The sequence below is a fragment of the Phascolarctos cinereus genome, unplaced genomic scaffold (genome assembly GCF_003287225.1).
Source record: "Phascolarctos cinereus isolate Bilbo 61053 unplaced genomic scaffold, phaCin_HiC Scaffold_4;HRSCAF=312, whole genome shotgun sequence".
NCBI classification, from domain to species: Eukaryota; Metazoa; Chordata; class Mammalia; order Diprotodontia; family Phascolarctidae; genus Phascolarctos; species Phascolarctos cinereus.
The window spans coordinates 354,451,248-354,470,326 of NW_027555847.1; the positions used below are offsets into that span (position 1 = coordinate 354,451,248).

The 19,079-nt window shown below is 39.9% G+C and overlaps 1 protein-coding gene across 1 annotated transcript in view; it reads left to right on the forward strand.

The window, feature by feature from the left end:
* The window catches only part of GDNF (glial cell derived neurotrophic factor), a 37,760-nt gene that overhangs the window by 6,661 nt on the left and 12,020 nt on the right, over nucleotides 1-19,079 (forward strand). The gene's annotated exons all lie outside the window — the stretch shown is intronic.

The following is a 19,079-nucleotide window of genomic DNA, read 5'->3' on the forward strand; positions in this document are numbered from 1 at the left end:
ATGCGCATAACCATAAGAGCTTAAGAAAAAAAAATAAATAAACTGGGCTCCCAAGGGTAGAGATGTGCTTCTCTTAGCCCTTGTGGGACCAGGGGAGGGCTGATAAGGGAAGATGGGAGGGTGAGCTTTTTCCACAGAGAAGAGTAATGAGGTAGCAAGATCCGGGGAAAGGAACATTCTGATTTTAGCATCAGATGTCTTGGGTTTGAACCCCAGCTCTGCCACTTTGGAACAAATTCCATCGCTTTTCTGGGCTTCAGTTTCCTCTGCTGTAAAATGAGGATGTGGGCAGGGAAAAGGGTGTACAGGGGTGTGTATGTCTGGCCTTTCTATGTAGTATGAAAAGAGCCCTGGATTTGGAATTATAAGACCCAAGTTCAAAGGCTCTGCTACATACCACCTGTGTGGTTTGGAGGCAAATTCCTTCACTCCTCAGGGCCTTGGTGTCCTCATATGTAAAGTGAGAAATCTGGACTAGATGACTTTTGAGCTTGTCCTTTCCATCTCTAAATCTATGATCCTGTGACTTAGAGGAGCTCTAAAGTTCCAACCACCTCTAAATCCCATGATCCCGAGGAGGTTCAGGGTTACGGGATTATTTTTAAAGTGCTTGCTGATAAAAAAAAAAAAAGTAGCAGCAAGTGGATAGATTTCAAGAGGTCTGTGAACTTGGATGAGAATTTTTTTCTTGTTTTCACTAACCTCTAACTGAAATTTAGCATTTTTTCCAATTATTTTACAATGTTATTCTGAGAAAAGGTGTATACACTTCACTAGCCAATAGAATCTGTGACACCAAAAAAAAAAGTATAAAATTGCTTCTCCAGCCTGGCTTTTTAGTTGGGGGAAATTACTGCTTAGAATGTAAGCGCCTTGAGGGCAGATGCCATTTCATTTTTGTTTTATTAAATGTGTGCTGATTGAGGTACATCATATAGAAGTACCTCATCTGCCATACAATTTACCATTTTAGGCTATCCTCTCCAAAAGGAAAGGTCCTAATTTCACATAAGCTCAGCCAGGGACAAGATGTCTTTATAGAGAGGGCACACAGCTAGGCAGTGTCAAATCTAGACAAAAAGAATATCCATTTCAATCTTAGATAAAATTATTGCTGAAGCAACCTTTAAGTGCTTCTTAAAGGAGGTATCCACCCTCTTCCCCACCTCCACCCCATTTTATCTGATAGGGCCTCTGTGCCCGCTGGACTTGAGGAGATGTACAGCTTTGGGAATCTGGAGTTTATAGTTATCTGGGGTATGATATGACTATGTCCTGCTCCCTAGACTTATTTCTAATATAGGCATTCTACTCCATCCCCATCAAATTTTAATTTTATAACAACATTTGAGTTTGAGGTTGTGACCTGTGATTTCAGAACTTCTTCCACTATTCTAGAGCATGTTTATACCATAAAGTGTTAGAAAAAGAAAGGGCTTTAGTCTCTAAGGTTACTCAACTTGTCCAAAGTCAGTATGTGTCAGAGTTTGAACAAAAGTCTATTTGACTCCAACACTGGCCCTCTATCCATTATACTTACATATTGCCTCTAATAACAAATCAATTAGATGATTACTCACATTTCAAAAGGAATCTTTAGTTTAACAAAAGATATTCTGCAGAGATCTTATAAATAGCAGACTTCCCTAGTGTTTCATAAAAGGTGATTTGATTAAGTAAAATGTGCTCCATTCAAAACTCTTTAGCCATGTTTTTATTGAATGAATTAATGTATATTGACACTATAATGCATGAACAATGGGGAGGAGACTGAGGCTCCAGAGGATAATGATAAAAAAACTCCCCTTCAATGAGCTGACCTGATGACTCTTTTCTTTCTGAGGTAACAGGATAGAAATAGAAATTTTAGAGGGTAATTAAAATTCCCATCCAAGGAACTGACCTGATGAATTCTTCCTTCTCTTTTCCCAAAGTCATTCTCTGTTTAGGCATAACCCACCATCCAGTCTATTCCTGTGAAACATACTTTGATCATAATCATAACAGAGGCAGCCAGAATACTCTGGCCAGATGGCAGGAGGTAGAGAATAATAGTCAGCTTAGACCAAGAGGCCTTAAGGCTGGGAAACAGCTTATGGAATGTGACATGCATGTTATGGGCCTAATTACAGCATCATAAGCATCTTCCTTCCTAGAGCCCCAGGAAACAGGAGTGTTTATAGGGTGCCATAGATGAACATAGACAGGTAAATTAAGAATGGAAAAGTGATTTATCAGAGATTGAAAGAGGTAATATTGTTGACACCTTGAAATTAAAGGGCCTATTAAGAAAATACCAGCCAAAAATAGCTATGTTGTGAGCCTATTTTTAAGAGCATTAAGAGTTGTTGATTCAAAATGTTAGTTTGCTTCCTAGTTGATGTAAATTCGCTAATCATTTGCAAGAACCTCTAATTTACTGTTACATTGAAGACCTACTTATCATAGTTACTTTTAAACCCCATTTCCAGAATAATACACATAAGAAAGGCATAACAGCCTTTTTATCCACAGAGTATAACAATATAACATCAGCATAGGTTGGGAGGAAAAAGAGTAAAATGGAAGATAACTGCTTACCAGCTATTGCATGAATGAAATAGGGTTTATTTCCAGCCCCGTCTGGATAAAACAATGGCGATCTACGCCAACTACAGCCTCAGTGGGCAGAGGAGTATTTTAATGTGGATCAGACAGCACAATAATGGAATACATATATGGCTTGGAGTTAGATATTATATGAGTTGCAGTCCCAGCACCAAAGTTTAGTAGCTGTGTGACCATGGGCACAATATTCACCATCTCTGAGCCTCAGTTTCCTTATCTGTCAAAGGGCTGCCACTAGTCACATTACTTACTTGACAAGGTCATTGTGATGAAAATATTTTTCAAACCTTAAATAGATTTATAAACGTGAACTATTATGCAAGGAAGTGGATATAGTGAAAAGAGTGATAGATTTGCATTTAGAAGTTAGAGTTTGAACACAGTTCCCACACAACATTCATATGAGGTCATAAGTAAGTCATTTAACTAATCTGTAAGCCTCCTTTTCCTCATCTATAAAATGGGTGTAATACCTGTTTGCACTGACTATCTCACAGGACTGTTGTAAGGAAAAAGATATCTTGCAAATCTTAAATTGCTGCATAAACATGAGCTATTCATATACATATATTTATATATATATACATACATATGATATAGATATAGTTATTAATTGGACAGCTAGGTGGCACAGTGGATAAAGTGCCAGGCCTGGAGTCAGACCTAAGTTCAAATCTGGTCTCAAACACTTACTAGCTGTGTGACCCTGGACAAGTCACTTAACCCTGATTGCCTCAGTTTCCTCATCTGTCAAATGAGCAGGAGAAGGAAATGGCACACTACTCCAGTATTGCCATTAAAACTCCAAAGGGGGTCACGAAGAGTCGCAGACAACTAAACAACAAGTCTTGTAACAGTGAGACCCCCTGTGTTAGATCACAAAATGAATAACAATATATTTATAACATACTGTTATTATGTTACATATTATTATAATATATTTTATTATGATATAAATATACAATTATTGTATATAACATGTAATATAATCTATTTTTTTATATACAAAAAAATCAGAAAGGGACCTTGAATGAGGAAACTGCAAAGCATTCTTAACCACCTTGACTTCATTACACATACACTCAGGTAGGCAGGCCTGTCAGCCTGGTAAGAGCAAGATAAACAACATGGGCCCACTTTGAATGCTCAGCCAGTGCAAACAGCTGACTATAACAATACTAACACCATTACGGTTTATTGCTGATGTTCATGCTTTTCTTTGATGATGATACACAAAGTCTTCTGTAGTAAACCCTCACACGTTTCTAAAAATTGAATTCCATTGGAAAGTAGGAAGAACTCCAATGGCTGAATCCAGGGGTATACTGGTAAATGTTTAACAAATGGTTCTCTGAAAGAAAAAAGAAAAAAAGACCTGTGGCACACTTTTAATCTGCATTATTAACATTTTCTTAAGTCTAGACAATCAACAAAACTGTAAATCAAGTCCCAATTTGTGATGTCGGCAATTTCCAAGATACTTATGAGCATATAAATTTAACAATCAGTTCTTGAAACCTAACTGGAGCTGGCAGTAGCACACCCCTAGTTGAATGCTCTGATTTCTTTCAAAGGCTAGCAACTTAGTCATTAAAAAAAAATACAAAGTTTTTGAAGTCTGTAAAGAAGAGAGAGAACATACCGTAGTAGAGCGCTACCCTCAAAATCAGGAAGTCCTGGGTTCCAGTTCCATCTCTGACACCTACCAGCTGTGTGATGTGGGCAGATCCCTTAACCTCTTAGGGTTAAACAACTCTCTAAGACTCTATGTTGCAGAGTAGTTGCTGATTTACATTGGTGGAAGGAGTTTCTTCACTGGAGTTAAATATACCAGTGAAATAACAGGTCTAGACTAATAATAATCACAGTAATAGTAACAATAAAGTTTATAAAGAAGAAATTCATATACATCATGCTCAGTTCACTCTTAGGTTTGAGATGAGCTATGTTCTCTTGGTTCCAATGCAAATGAGGCCATCAGAGCAACCCAGCTGGGTGGGTTATTGATATAGGGTCTGTTCTGGAAAATGTCAATAACCCCGTAAAAGTCACACGCAAACAAGTTGAACTCACATTGCTTACTTTCTTACTCTGTGTTTTTTTTTGCTCCCTAAATGAGGGGGCACCTGCATCATACAGCTTCTATAACATTCCCTCATTTGAAATTTAAAATCTACTTTGTGGTTCTTCCAAAACTGTCGTTGTTCCTATTCACTGCTCACCAGTATCTTCAAAGGAAGAAGAATCACAGGTAAAACTCAGAGTTTTGCTATGTGGGGGAAAAAGCTTGATGAAGGAAGGAAGTCCCAGGTTCGTAGGAATGGCATAGCAATCATCTCTTCTAGCCCCCTCATTTTTCATGTGAGGATATTGAGCCCCAACTTGAGAGCTAATTTGAGTCTTAAATATTTATGTGAAGAGCAACACAACTAGCTATTCTTATCCCTGGGGTATGCTCCAAGAACTGAGCCCCTAAAAGGGTCCAGAGCCAGAAGTTAGGTTCAGGGAGTAGAGAATCCAGAACAGGCCCCTTCCAACCTGCAACCTGACCTGTGTCTGTGGTCTGGGGACTGCCATCTTTTGATCCCCAGCTTCATCTCTGTACCACCCCTTTCTGGACAAATGAGTTTGTATAACTGTGATTATGTAACATATGACCAACCAAGAATTGCTCAAGGAAAGAAAGAGGCCTCCTTTCAATGGAAGGGGTTGGGCTCAGTGGCCTCTGAGAGTTCTTCTAGCTCGAGTTCTGTGAGTTGTTCCTGCCTTTCACAGCAACTTCTCATCTGCTTTCGAAACCTCATGTTCACTAAGCTGGTTTGCTTTCAGTGCCTTTTCTATGTGTGGGTGGTGTCTTAGTGTTTGTAAGCTGGGGATTGCTTCAGCTGTTATTTTGGTTTTTCATTCATTCCATCTAGACATTTAGCATTATTTTAAAAAAACCAGCAGAAAAAAAAGTCACCTGATTCAACCCCCTCCTTTTACAGCTGAGGAAACTGAGGCTCAATATGTTTAATAAGAGCTAGCTTTTATATAGCACTTTAAGGTTTGCAAAGCATTTTACAAGTATTATCTCACTTGATGCTCAAAATAACCTGGGAGATAAATTCTATTGTTATCCCCATTTTATAGATGAGGAAACTGGGGCAGACAGAGATTAAGCAACTTGACTGGAGTCATACAGATAGTAAGCATCTGAAGCTTGAATTAGGGTCTTCCTGACCCCACGTTCAGCATTCTATCTGCTATGCCCTAGCTGTGGAATGTTACTATTGAAATGTAGTGTAATGCCAAGTTCTAGGTCAACTGAGGTGCCTCCACTAGTCCACATTGCTTAGATCTGTCCTCCGATATTTCAGTGGATCATGATTCCTTCTCTGTGGGTTCTACCTTCATTAATGCAGCTCAGGACCTAACTACATCCTTTCTCTCCTTTGCAAACCTTGTCCATGCCCTCCACAGCAGTGCAACCCAATGTACTGGGCCTCCATGTAGATCAGTGGTTCTCAAGGTGTCCAGTATCCCCCAGAGACCATTTCAGGGGGTTCATGAGGTCAAAACTATTTTCATAACAGGACTAAGGTGTTTTAATTTTTAATACGGTAAATATCGGTAGATATAACTCAAAATAAAAGCTCTTTGGGGAATCTGCAATAATTTTTGAGAGAGTAAAGGGGTCCTGAGACCAAAACATTTGAGAACCGCTGCTCCAGACTGCCTGACATTGGGTAGGTGGTATTGGCGGAGCACACGAGCTGCCCATCGGTTACCCCTCGCTCTTGCTACATGCTGGACCGGCCCACCTCCCTTTCCGGTCACACGTCTCTCTGATGATATCCTTTACAAGCCTCTTTCTTCCCTTGCGCAATTCTTGGTTGGTCATATGTTGCATAATCACAGTTATACAAACTCATTCGTCCAGAAAGGGGTGGTGCCGAGATGAAGCTGGGGATCAAAGGATGGCAGTCCCCAGACCACAGACACAGGTCAGGTTGCAGGTTGGAAGGGGCCTGTTCCGGACTCTATACCCCCTGAACCTAACTTCTGGCTCTGGACCCCTTTCAGGGGCTCAGTTCTTGGAGCATACCCCAGGGATAAGAATAGCTAGTTGTGTTGCTCTTCATATAAATATTTAAGACTCAAATTAGCTCCCAAATTGATCTGGCTCTCAGTTCCAGCACCTATTTCATGTAGTAACTTAGGACCTAGAGCCTGAAAGATAGCTACCCTAGAAATAACAGAGGTCCCCTTACTTCTATGGTTATTCTGCAATATTCATAAATAGGGAGCACCTTTCTTTCAGCAGAATGTCATAAACTTTCCTTACTTTTCTAAAATACATGAGTCCAGTCTGTGAAGAAGCACTTGCTGACCAGCCACTGTCTGCTCTGTGTCGTGCTAGGTACTTCATGAAGAAATAGGACCTGATTCTGATCCTTAAGAATTGAGTGTCAAACTAGAGCACGGTAAATAATATTTCATCAGGGCAAAGTAACTTGCTGTGGGGTGTAGCTGTGGAAAGATAAAGGGAATAAGAAAGGCATTTTAGTTGGGAGAGAAGAGCATGAGCTTATAGAAGAGGGAGGGATAGACAGTGTAGACTTCGGGCCTATTGCAGCAGAGTGTTGTTGTATTTTGGGGGAGAGGGAGATCATAGAGAGGAAGGCTGGATAGCAGAACCACAAAGAGGCCATCAAAAGTGGGCAGAGTAACTTAACCCTGATTTGGTAGATACTGGGGAGCCGTGGTTGATTCTTGAGGAGAGTAACAGGAAACCAAATCACTGCATCACAGATAGAGAGAAACCCAACGTATGCTTCTAAATTGCCAGATCAATTAATCACTTAACCTGTGCCTAATCAATTAGGCTTTTATTAAACATTACTATGTAGTAGACAAGGGGGCAGCTAGGTGGCACAGTAGATAGAGCCCTAGTCTTGGAGTTAGGAAGATCTGAGTTCAAATCTGGCCTTAGACACTTACTAGCTATGTGACCCTGGGTAAGTCACTTAAGCTTTGCCTCAGTTTCCTCATCTGTAAAATGACTGGAAAAGGAAATGGCAAACCACTTCAGTGTCTTTGTCAAGGAAACCCCACTTCACAAAGACTCGAACAGAAGTGAAATGACTCAATGACAACAATGTACTAGACAAAAATGAAATAGTCCCTAACTTCAAGAAGCTTATATTCTACATGTACATGTACAAGTATACTCAAAGTTAACACAAGGTAATTTGTGAGGGAGACAAGTTTCTGGGGAAATCAAGAAAGATTTCATAGAGACTGAATTTTGTGTATGAGAAAAGACAGTTTGTCTAAAATGTAGATCGTCTGAAGGGGAATAACATGCAGTAATCTTGGAAAGTTACATGAGAGCCAGCTCATGAAGAGTTTTAAATGCCAAACAGAAAAATCTATATTTGGCCCTGGTTGGCTAGTTGGTTAGTTGGTTGGCTAGTTGGTTGGCTAGTTGGTTAGTTGGATGGTTGGTTGGTTGGTTGGTTAGTTGGTTGGTTGGTTGGTTGGTTAGTTGGTTGGTTAGTTGGTTGGCTAGCTGGTTAGTTGGTTGGTTGGTTGGTTATTGTCCTTCATTCTTGAGGAAGACCAAAAGGACATCCATCACTACATTAGGGTTAAAGTGCAGTATGTCCAATTGTGGTTGATCAGACCAATATAAGCTCGGGCACAAATAGTCCGCATAAACATTTGGAGCGGAGATATTTCTAAATTTGCACATCTCACATTTCTTTTGATCTACTGCAATTCTGTTTTGCTCATAGAGCACAGCATCTTCTTTGATGTGGGCATGCCATGCTGGGCAGTCCTGTGCCAATGTCTCTCATGTCTCGCAACTGATTCCAGAGTTCTTTAGAGAGAAAGGAGGGAAAAACCACATATACCCTAATTTGGCCCTAGAGATAATAGGGAGCTTATATAGCTGGGCCATGGAGTAGTATGGTCAGATACATGCTTTAGGAATATTATTTCAGCATCTGTGGGGAGTATGTATTATAGAGACAATACTTAAGGCAAGAATCCTAATTGAGCTACTTGCTGTAGTTTGGACAAGAAGTAATGAGTGCCTAAACTAGGGTGGTGGGTTTGATTAGGAAGAAGTGCGTAGATAAGAAATGTTGTGTGGGTAGAATTGACACTAGTTGGCGAGTGACTGGATATATGAGGTGAAGAGAGAGTGAGGAGACAACAAGGTTGTGAAGTGGAAAGATAAAAGTGCCTTTGACAAAAATAGATAAGCTTGAAAAAGATCTGGGTTTAGAGTGAAAGATGATGAATTCTGTGTTGGACGTATTGAGTCCGATATGTGTACAGGACATTCAGTTTGAAAGGCCAATACAGGCAGGTGGTGATGTGGGGGCTGGCATTCAAGAGAGAGGCTAGGGCTGGATATATAGATCCGTGACTCATCTGCTTAGAGATGATAATTAAAGCCATGTGACCTGAGGAGATTGCCAAGGGAGAAAATGTTGAGAGAGCAGAGAAGAGAGTCTAAGACCCAGAGTGAGGAGGCTTCATGTGGGTGATGACCCAGCAAAGGAGACTAAGGAGATCACACATAAATGGGGACTGTTTAGTATCAGGGTGTCCCCAGAGATGCTTTAATCTACATATTGTCAGAAGTATCTTTAAGATTATTTTTAATGAATCGTATTTCTATCTTTTAATAAGCCTCTGGTGAATCAGTTTACTAAAATGCTTAAACAAGTGAAATTAAAATAAAACCTGACAGCGCAAGACAGAATTAGAATTGGAAGGGACCGCAGAAATCACCTAATCCAACCTTCCTCATTTTACAAATGAAGCTCAGGGAGGTTAGCGTCATATGGTCATAGATTTAGAGCTGGAAGTGAGCTTAGAGATCAGTTAATTCCCCTCCCTTCACAGAGCAGTAAGGAGACAAGCTGGCATTCTAGCCTAGGTCCTCTGACTCCATCACTCAGCCTACCTATACTGGTTTTTAAGAAGGTAGGTTTTGTCCTAAGGCTAAATGAGCTCTTTTGAACCAGAAAGAAAGGAAGCTCCATAGATCCCTGCTACTATGATTCCCCAAAATGCCCTGCCTCTGAAGAATAATAGTTCATAATAATAACTAGGATTTATATAGCCTTTTAAGATTTGCAAAGTGCTTTATACATGTTAATTCATTCGAGCTTCACAACAACCTTGTAAGGTATTATCCCCACTTTACAGATAAGGAAACTGAGGCTGAGGTTAAGTGACTTGCATAGGCCCGCACAGCTAGTAAAGTGTCTGAGGCAGGATTTGAACTCAGGTCTTCCCTAATTCTTGGCCCAGTACTCTATTTACGGTACCATCTAACTGCCAAGTCTTGCAAATAACTTTCCAAAAAGAACTTTATTTCTCCAACGTTTGTAATAACTCTAAACATTTGCCAATAACATCCTTAACCACTGCTAACTAGCCCTACACCTCTTTCCATTTCTCCCTTTATCAGAAGAATAAGAAAACACAAACATCTGCCTTCTAAAAGGACATTCAAGTTCTCCCCCAAAACACAGATTTCCAGAAAAACCAAACAAAAAGTAAACAGAAAGGAGAGGCAGAGAATATTCACTTTCTTTTAGGTCCAAGGCATGATTTTTATTTGGGTCATTTGGGACACGTCATCTGATGATTATTTTGCTGCTTGTTCCAAAGTACAAATCAGGAAACCTGGTGCTGAGAAACATGAATTGATTTAAATTCTCTTGCAATACTATTGTTTTTACTGGTGAGAGAGATAGATGGTCTCCATAGACAAAGTTAAAGTGAGGAATTAAGATAACGATCTGAATTTTTCCAACAAAAGAGCAAAAAGTCAAGGCAGTTTGGTATGGTGAAAAGTTGTTGTTTAATCATTTTTCAGTTGTATCTGACTCTTTGTGACCCCTTTGAGAATTTTCTCGGAAAAGATACTGGAGTGGTTTGCTTGTTCATTTTACAGATGAGGAAACTGAGGCAACCAGGATTAAGTGATTTGTCCAGGGTCACACAGCTAGTGTGTCTCAGGTCAGATCTGAGCTTAGGTCTTCCTGACTCCAGGCCTGGTGTTCTATCCACTGTGCATCTAGCTACCTCTTGGTGAAAAGATTTGGAATCAAAAAATGTGTGTTCAAATCCAGGCTCTACCACTTCACTTCCTTTGTGACCTTGCAAGTGACAACCTATCTATAAAATGAAAAGATGGGCCTATATTGCTTCTAAGATTTCTTCCAGCTCTAAACTTATCATCTCGTGCACCTAACTTGCCCTCAAGCAGAGAGGTGGCATAGATGATAGAATGTCACATCTGAAGTCAGGAAGACTCATCTTTCTGAGTTCAAATATGACCTTAGACACTTAACTAGCTGTGTGACCCTGGGCAAGTCAGTTAACTCTGGTTGTCTCAGTTTCCCCATCTGTAAAATGAGCTAGAGAAGGAAATGGCAAACCACTCTAGTATCTTTGCCAAGAAAACTCCAAATGGGGTCACAAAGAGTCAGAGAGCTTTGCTATTTCATGGGGAGGGGCGGGGTAAACATTGAGCACTTTCATTTCATCAGATACAGGTGCTAAGTGCTATAGAAGTTGAGTGAAGAGAGAGAGAAAGAGGTGAGTGTGAGATGGAGTAGCCAGAAGAGAGGCTGATGCAGAAGGTAGAATTTCAGCTGTGCTCAGAAAGGTAGACAGGATTTAGAAGCTGGTTGTGCATTGTCTATGGGATAAATAGCCTTAATTTAATTCAGACAGAAATTCACTTTTGTTTTAATTAATATAGAGTACAAATGGACCTTTCTGAAAGAATCATCCTTTCAATTCTTCACTTTAGTGCTAGTAGAGGCTTGGCTAGAGAAAACACTGGCAAATGGTATGACATTCTTCCTACATCATGAGGTGATGGGCTATTTGCATCATTAAGCATCATCCAGTGGAAGGGCTTATGAAAGGTAGTGGTTTAGCTGTGGATTTCCTAAATTCAAGAATAAGCACTTTCTGGCAAAGTAGATGGAAGAGAATCCCCTGACTTGTTCATTTGTTTATTCATTCAGTTAGCAACCATGTATTAAAAGCATCTGCTACATGCAGAATACCATGTGAAGGAATGGGGGAGATACAAAGTTCTGGTATGACATGGCTTCTTCCCTCATGGACCTTACCATCCAGTAAGACAGAGGGATGGAAGGAGACTGTTAGGAGGTTCATTAGGTAAGTTGGAGTCAGCTTTTGGAGAACTTTGAATGCTAGGCTAAGAAGTTTGTATTGTATCCCATAGGCAATGTGGAGTGACTGAAGATTTTACATCAGGAGAATGATGTCCAGAGGGCTAAATCTGGAGTCAGAGCGTTTGGATTTGGATCCCACCTCTAAAAGACATTGGACAAGTCACTTCCCTTGTCTAGGCCTTAATGTCCTAAATTTTATATTGAGGTGGCTAGACTTAATGAATGCTAAGATCTCTTCTAACCCTGTTCTTAGATCCTATCACTAGATAGTGTCTGCCAAAATCATCTTTCCAAGGCATAGGTCATAATTCAGAAAGGAGAGACTAGAGGCATAGAAGTGCAATAGTCCAGGTTGACGATAATTAGATCCTTAAGCCAGGATAGGCAGCTAGGTGGCACAGAGAAAGAGTAGTGAGACTGGAGTTAGGAAGACGTGAGTTCAAATTTGACCTTAGGTACTTATTAGCTGTGTGACCCTAGATAAGTCACTTAACCTTGTTTACCTCAGTTTCTCACCTGTAAAATGAGCCGGAGAAGGAAATGACAAACCACTCCAGTATCTCTGCCAAGAAAACCCCAAATGGGGTCACAAAGAATTACACATAACTGAATAACAACAAGAAGCCAGGGTAATGGTAAAGGGAATGGAAAAACAACAACAGAAATGACATATTGGGACAATCCTACTTTAGCAATAAAGAGAATTTTTTTTCAAAGCATTTCTCCCCTAAGGAAAAAAAAAATCCTTTGAGAGATTAGAGACCTGAACACCAGTGCCCTTCATTCCTCAAATCATGGCTGAGAATTTTGCACTTACATAATACTGAGACGTGCTCCCTCACAACTTACAAGTTTAAAGTCTTGGGAAGGAGCCAGGATTGTGAAAATACCAATGAGACCATTCTTCCAATTTTAAAAAAAGAAAACCGAGGCAGAGAGGTTGTGCAACTTGCTGTAATATTAGAACTCTGAGGCTTCTGAGTGTCTTTGGTGGGTGTTTTTAACTTCTGTCATGTAGGTAGCAGGGATTTGGATGTAACTTGGGATCTGATTAACTGGAGACTCCTGGGCTTCCTTTCCAAAAAGCTCACTCATCAGATGATGATGATATGCCCATCAAACAGTTCCCATAAGGAAAAACGTTTGCATGCATCTACTTGCAATCCTCCTATCTTCCCTCTCTTCCTCATTTGCTCAGTCCCCATTCCCTTCTGTCTCGTTCAGCTGCTCACTAGGTCTGGAGTAAGCCAGAATAAGCCTTGGAAGGAATAGGGAAATGAGCTGGGGAGGAAAGGGAACTGGGCCAAGTGTAAAGGGGCAGCAGAGGGATTTTATAGGAGGCTTCACTAGGTTTTGCACCCTACTCAGTTGTATCGGTTACTACTGCAAGGGATTAGGTGGTGGCAGTGTTTTGGAGGTGGGGAAGTCACTCTGTAAACTTTACTGTGAAACTTTTCTTCCTTCCAAATCACCATGTTTTATAAGGGCAGTTGAACACTGCATAGTGTGAATACTTGTTAATGTTCAGTGCTTATTACATCCTTGAGTATGTTTAAAATCTTTGGCAGGGGTTCTTTTAGAGCATACCAGGTAGATAATGATGCTGATGATGATAATGATGATGAAGAAGGAAAGAGAGAGAGAGAGAGAGAGAGAGATACATGCCAACAAGTACACAGCCCATTGCATGTTTTGCTAACTTCTAAACAGGGAAATGAGGATCCTTTGTCCAAAGGAACCATACTGCCTTACTACTGCACTGTTATGAGGGAAGCTGGGAAATGAAGAACTGGCCACATATTCAGAAATCAGAGCAGGCCAAATTACAATCACACCTTGGATCCCCCAAATTAATGTAACTTCACTATCCCCAATTTTGTTTTTTGTGGTGATCTGTGCTGCCAGGGAAGCATTCCAGGGCATTTCTTGTAAGTAGCAGAGAAGTAGATTTTGTCTTAATATGATAAAAAAAAAAAAACTTCCTGTCAATCCAAACTATCTAAAAATAAAATGGGATACTTCAGAAAGGGAGGTCATGAGTCTTCTTAACTACAAGTCATCCAGCTGAATGAATGGCCACCTGTTGGGGATGCTGTCTGTGGAAAGAATTCATATTTGGGTACAGCTTGAACTGGATGGACCCTGAAGGCCTTTCCTACTCTGAAATTTGGATTTTTGTTTTGTTTTGTTTTTTAAGGAGATGCTTTCTTTCTCTTAGCTTGGTTATAGAGAAAGAATAAGAGGATGTGTCTATGGCCAGGAGGCAGAGATGTTTTTAGAAAAAGGGGGATGGGACTAATGTAAATAAATACCATTTCAATGATTTCTGAAAACTATTTCCGTGGCTATAGTACTATAGTGTCAAATTATTTGCATTCTAACTGCTTTTGTTCTCTGGACTTGAGAGAATCCAGAAATGCTTTTAAACCAACAAAACACTCATGTTTTTACAAAGCAAATACTTTTCAAATAAACCAATGTCATGCCTTGTTGTCAACAAACCACTGGTCATGCTGAAAGCTTACTGGTAGCTTTCTAAGTGGTCACAATAAATTAGTAAATTGTAGCAACTGATAATGGGTCACAGGAAAATGAATTTGTTCCTGAGCCCCGCAAGTTAACTAGGGATCAACCTAGAACCAGGAAACTCTAGTTAAGTATTAGGTGAGAAATCACTAGCACTATTTTCTCCTGAGTTACTCATATTTGGTGCATTGATAGTTGCCACCATGTAGATCTTTAAAAGGCAGATCAAAACTTGGAACTAAAATGGTAGCACATCCAAAAATCTTCCAGAATTCTGAGAGTGAGAACACTGCCATAATGAAGTCATAAGTTCAGTTATTTTTCAGTCACATCTGATTTTGTGACCCCATTTTGGGTTTTAGCAGAAATACTACAGTGGTCAGCCATTTCCTTCTCCGGCTCATTTTACAGATGAGGAAACTGAGGCAAATGAGGTTAAGTGACTTGCCCAAGGTCAAAACAGCTAGTAAGTGTCTGAGGCTGCATTTGAACTCAGGAAGATGAGTCCTCCTGATTCCAAGCTGGCACTGTATCCACTGTGCCCTAGCTGTCCCACATTGATGAAGCAGAGGAAGCCTACTACAGTGGAAAGACCAGTAATTCAGGGGCCATAAAACCTGGATTCACATATCCTGATTCTGATGCTTAGTGCCTATGTAAACTTGGGTAAATGCTTAGCCTCACTAGGCCTCAATTATCTCACGTAAAATAAGGAAAGGGACAGCAAGGTGGAATGGTCATTAGAATTCTGGGCCTGGAGTCAGAAAGCCCTTAGTTAGTTCAAGTCCAGCCACAGACACTGACTGGCTGTGTTAACCTGGGCAAGTCACTTAGTTTATGCCTCAGTTTTCCCAGCTGTAAAATGGGGATCATAATACCATTTACCTCACAGAGTTGTTGTGAGGATCAAATGAGTTAGTAGTTGTAATGAGCTTAGTACAGCACCCAGTATATAGTAAGTGATTAATAAATGCTTGTTCCCTTACCCCCACCTAAAATTACGGGAAAAGAGGGGTTTGTATTAGATGTCCTTCAAGATCCCTTCTAGTTCTGGATGTGTAAGTGTGTGGTGTACTCTTCAGAGTGCTAGGAGTTCTTGAGAAATTTCTGGAAGTCAAACAATGGCAAGGCATAATTCATTTTATTCAGATTACAGTTAAATCCCCATGTTGACCACAGTTGGTGATTCCTAACCATGGTTTCACATCCAATAGCCAGCTGAATGCATCATGAAAATTCTTAAAGCAGGAGAGTAAGGAAAAGTAATTTGAAATTTTGAGAAAATGTAAAGTCTAGCGTTTGTAATTTTTTTTAAAGAGAGAACTAAAGGAGTCATAGATTGTTAGAGCTAGAAGAGCCTTTAAAGAGCATCTGGTTCATTTTACAGTTGGGGAAACTGAGGCTCAGGCTGGGTAAGTGACCTGCCCAAGCAGAACTGGGACAAGAATTCAGCTCTCATGTTTCTTACTATACAATACTGCCTCTTATTTCAATAAAGGCATTAAAAAAAGGGTGGTTTGCTGTGAAGAGGACGGGTTGTATTCATTTCAAAAGAGAAGCCAGAGGAGTCACTATGCAAACAAAGTTTAAAACCACTTGTTGCTAGCACAGAGTGGCCATATTTTCTATAGCAGCTGATTCCAGGGCCTACTGTGGGTGAAGCAGCAGGTGGCAGTCTCTCTCCTACTGAGAGAAATTATAAAACCCACCAATATGAAGTTGGGCATCAATGCATTCCAGCCCTACTGCTTTGTTGTGAGATTCTAGCCAGTCTTTGAGGTATTACTGAAGGATAGTATATCCTCTTCTCAGCCTCCAGCAAGGACTCCAGATATCCCTGGAATTACATCAGACTTGCCCTGTATATCTGGGGAATTGGAAGAGCCATGCTCAGAGGCATAGGAAAGGGCTTGAGGGCACAGGGTCAAGAAAGTCTTTCAGGGATCATGGACAGAAGCTCTAAAGCAAGATGGGACCTCAGAGACCCTCTGGCCCAACTCTTTAATTTTTACAGATGAGGAAACTGAGGCCCAGAGAGATTGTGACTTACCCAAGGTCATACAGGTAATAAACATCAGAGATGAGATTTTAACCTGGGTCCCTTGAATCTAGAACATTTTCTTCCTTTCCTTTAGAGACATTGGGACCTTTTAAAAATTATATTCTGTTGACCCTTTCGAAGGAGTGCTCTAGACAACTCACACATCAAATAAATTTACACCTCAGAAATTAGCAGATACTATAAATCAAAGTTTGATTTCTTGTTTTGTTGATTATCTAGACTTAAAGAAAGTAAGGAAGAAAAAATAATGCAGATTGAATTCAAAGGTGTCCAGGTAAATTCTTTTTTTTTTTTTGAGAGCCAGTTGTTAAAAATTTACCAGCACACCCCTGCTTTTGCTTTGGCAATTTTCACCTATTTCTTCTACTAGAAGTTCTTCCTGAAGTAGTCCATGAAGGTGGTAGGGAGTGACCACTATCCTTTTTGCCTGGAATTCTGCCAGCAAAGGCATATAGTTAAACCTGACATTTACTGCATAAATATCAGGGCTCCTTGTTTCAATGGGTCCTAAAAGGTTGTATAGACATCAAACATATGTAGATCATACCAGTTTTAAATGCACCAAGACTTTTGCTATTTAGAACACTCAAATAGTGAATTCTTGTGTAAAGCAGAGAATCCACTTCTCCTTTATCTTTTGCACAAACCCATACCATATGTTACTTTTGCTTAATTCAATTCAGCAGACATTTATTAAGCACCTACTCTATGCAAGGCACTCTGCTAAGTGCTGGGGATACAAAGAAAAAAAATATGCCCTGTCTTTAAGGAACTTCCATTCTAATGAAGAAAATAACATCCATGCATAGTGCACCCGGTGCACCTGTGATAGCATGTTCAATCCAAGTTCGTCAGTTCTGGTTGAAATAATTATATATGAAAAGATAAGCGTTATTTGTCCCTAGTATATTTTGAAATAGAATGAACCGTGCAAAAGAGTGTCACCGGTTGGGGCTTCTCAGCTAGGAAACTGCCTTCAAGGAATTTAGGTTACAAATGCATAGATGGGTTATGTGTTTGGTTTTTATATATTGTCAGCACCTGCATTTTTTTATATGTAGTTTAAAAAGCAGTGTTTACTTTACTAAGGAAGTAGGTTGGGTCTATTAAAAAAAGCTGCTAAATCAGACTGAGCCTAAACATCTGGTATTTCCAGTTTGCTGCTCTTCTCCCTCTTGGCTCTGCTTAAGAAGAACACAACACACACACACACACACACACACACACACACACACACACACACACACACACACGCACACGCGTGCACGCACACACAAATCGGATGGACCAAATTGGAATGGCCTCATGTATAAATGTAAGAGTGTAGTCTATTAAGTGAGGAAACCTGGGGACTACTGCAGAATAGGGAGCTTGTGAGGTCTTAGCATACCCCCAAGATACCCAAATGCTTGCCTTCATTTACCTCATACCGATGCAGTGCACATTAATAAAACAATGATGAAAATGGGCAGGAAAAGGGAGGAGTCTCACTTCCCCAGATTCTCTTTTACCCAGGGGTAGAATCACTGCCCTATTCCTGGCCGTGGGGCAATGACATTAGATTGTCATCAATTCAACTACAGAGACTTCTGCCATGGAAAATCCAAATACACACAGTCATATTCTCTTTCTTATTTACCTTGAACCCTGGGAAGATACCAGCCATGTGTCTCTTCTATTCCTAGGAAGTAAGTTGAAGAAGTCTTGCCTCCATCTTTAAGGGTTTCCCTCCATCAGATAACAACAGTTTATGACTAATCGACCCAGAATTTGGAGAATCAGGGGCAACAGGATATGAACATAAAGCAATTTCAATGATTAAACCTTCACTGTTATGGATACTATGACTAGTAAACAATGAGAAAACATTATATCTTTGACCTCGGAGAGTCTTCTTATAGAAAACCAAAGCTAAACTCCACTTTTTTAAAGAGAAAATTAATATCTGAAGAACTCATTTTTTCTGAAGATTGACAGATATCACCTAATTCCAGTTAGCTCCTGAGAATGACTACTCTAATTTTAATTATATGTTTGTTTGTTTTTTAGCATGACCATTCCAGGAAGTTCACTAAGTCCTTAAGTTGTTCCTGTAAAACAGCATTGTCTTTACAAAATAACCCGCTATTCAAGCCTTTGTTACTGAGGCAAAGAGTTTCCATTTTTCCTTCATCAGTCAAGGGCAAAGTGCCCCCTTAAGCCCTGCCCTGCCAAAAGGTTTCATTTGTTAAAGTAACACTATGTTTATGCTATCAATGCATCAGTTAAAACATTTTAAAATAGAAAAATGCCCAAATATTTGGATGCTCTCTGAATCATGGCTTAAGTGCATTTTATCATTTTAGTATTTATAAAGCCTTCTTTCCATCTCAACAGACACATTTTCCAACAGATTCTATCATAGTGGATTTTGGAAATGAGCAGGTATTAGGCCTTTTTAGACTTTTTTTTTTTAAGTTTGCAAACATCTTACCATTGACATTACTTAATACTAATAAGCATCATTCAGTGTCTGGACAGCATTCCAGGAACTGCACAGAAGGCATTTGCTGTATTAAGTAACTTACTTTGAGGAGCTAATCCAAATTAAACTTCCTTCTCCCCAGGAGTTCTTAACCTAGGGTTTGTGAACTTAAAAAAAAAAAAAAGCATTTTGATAACTA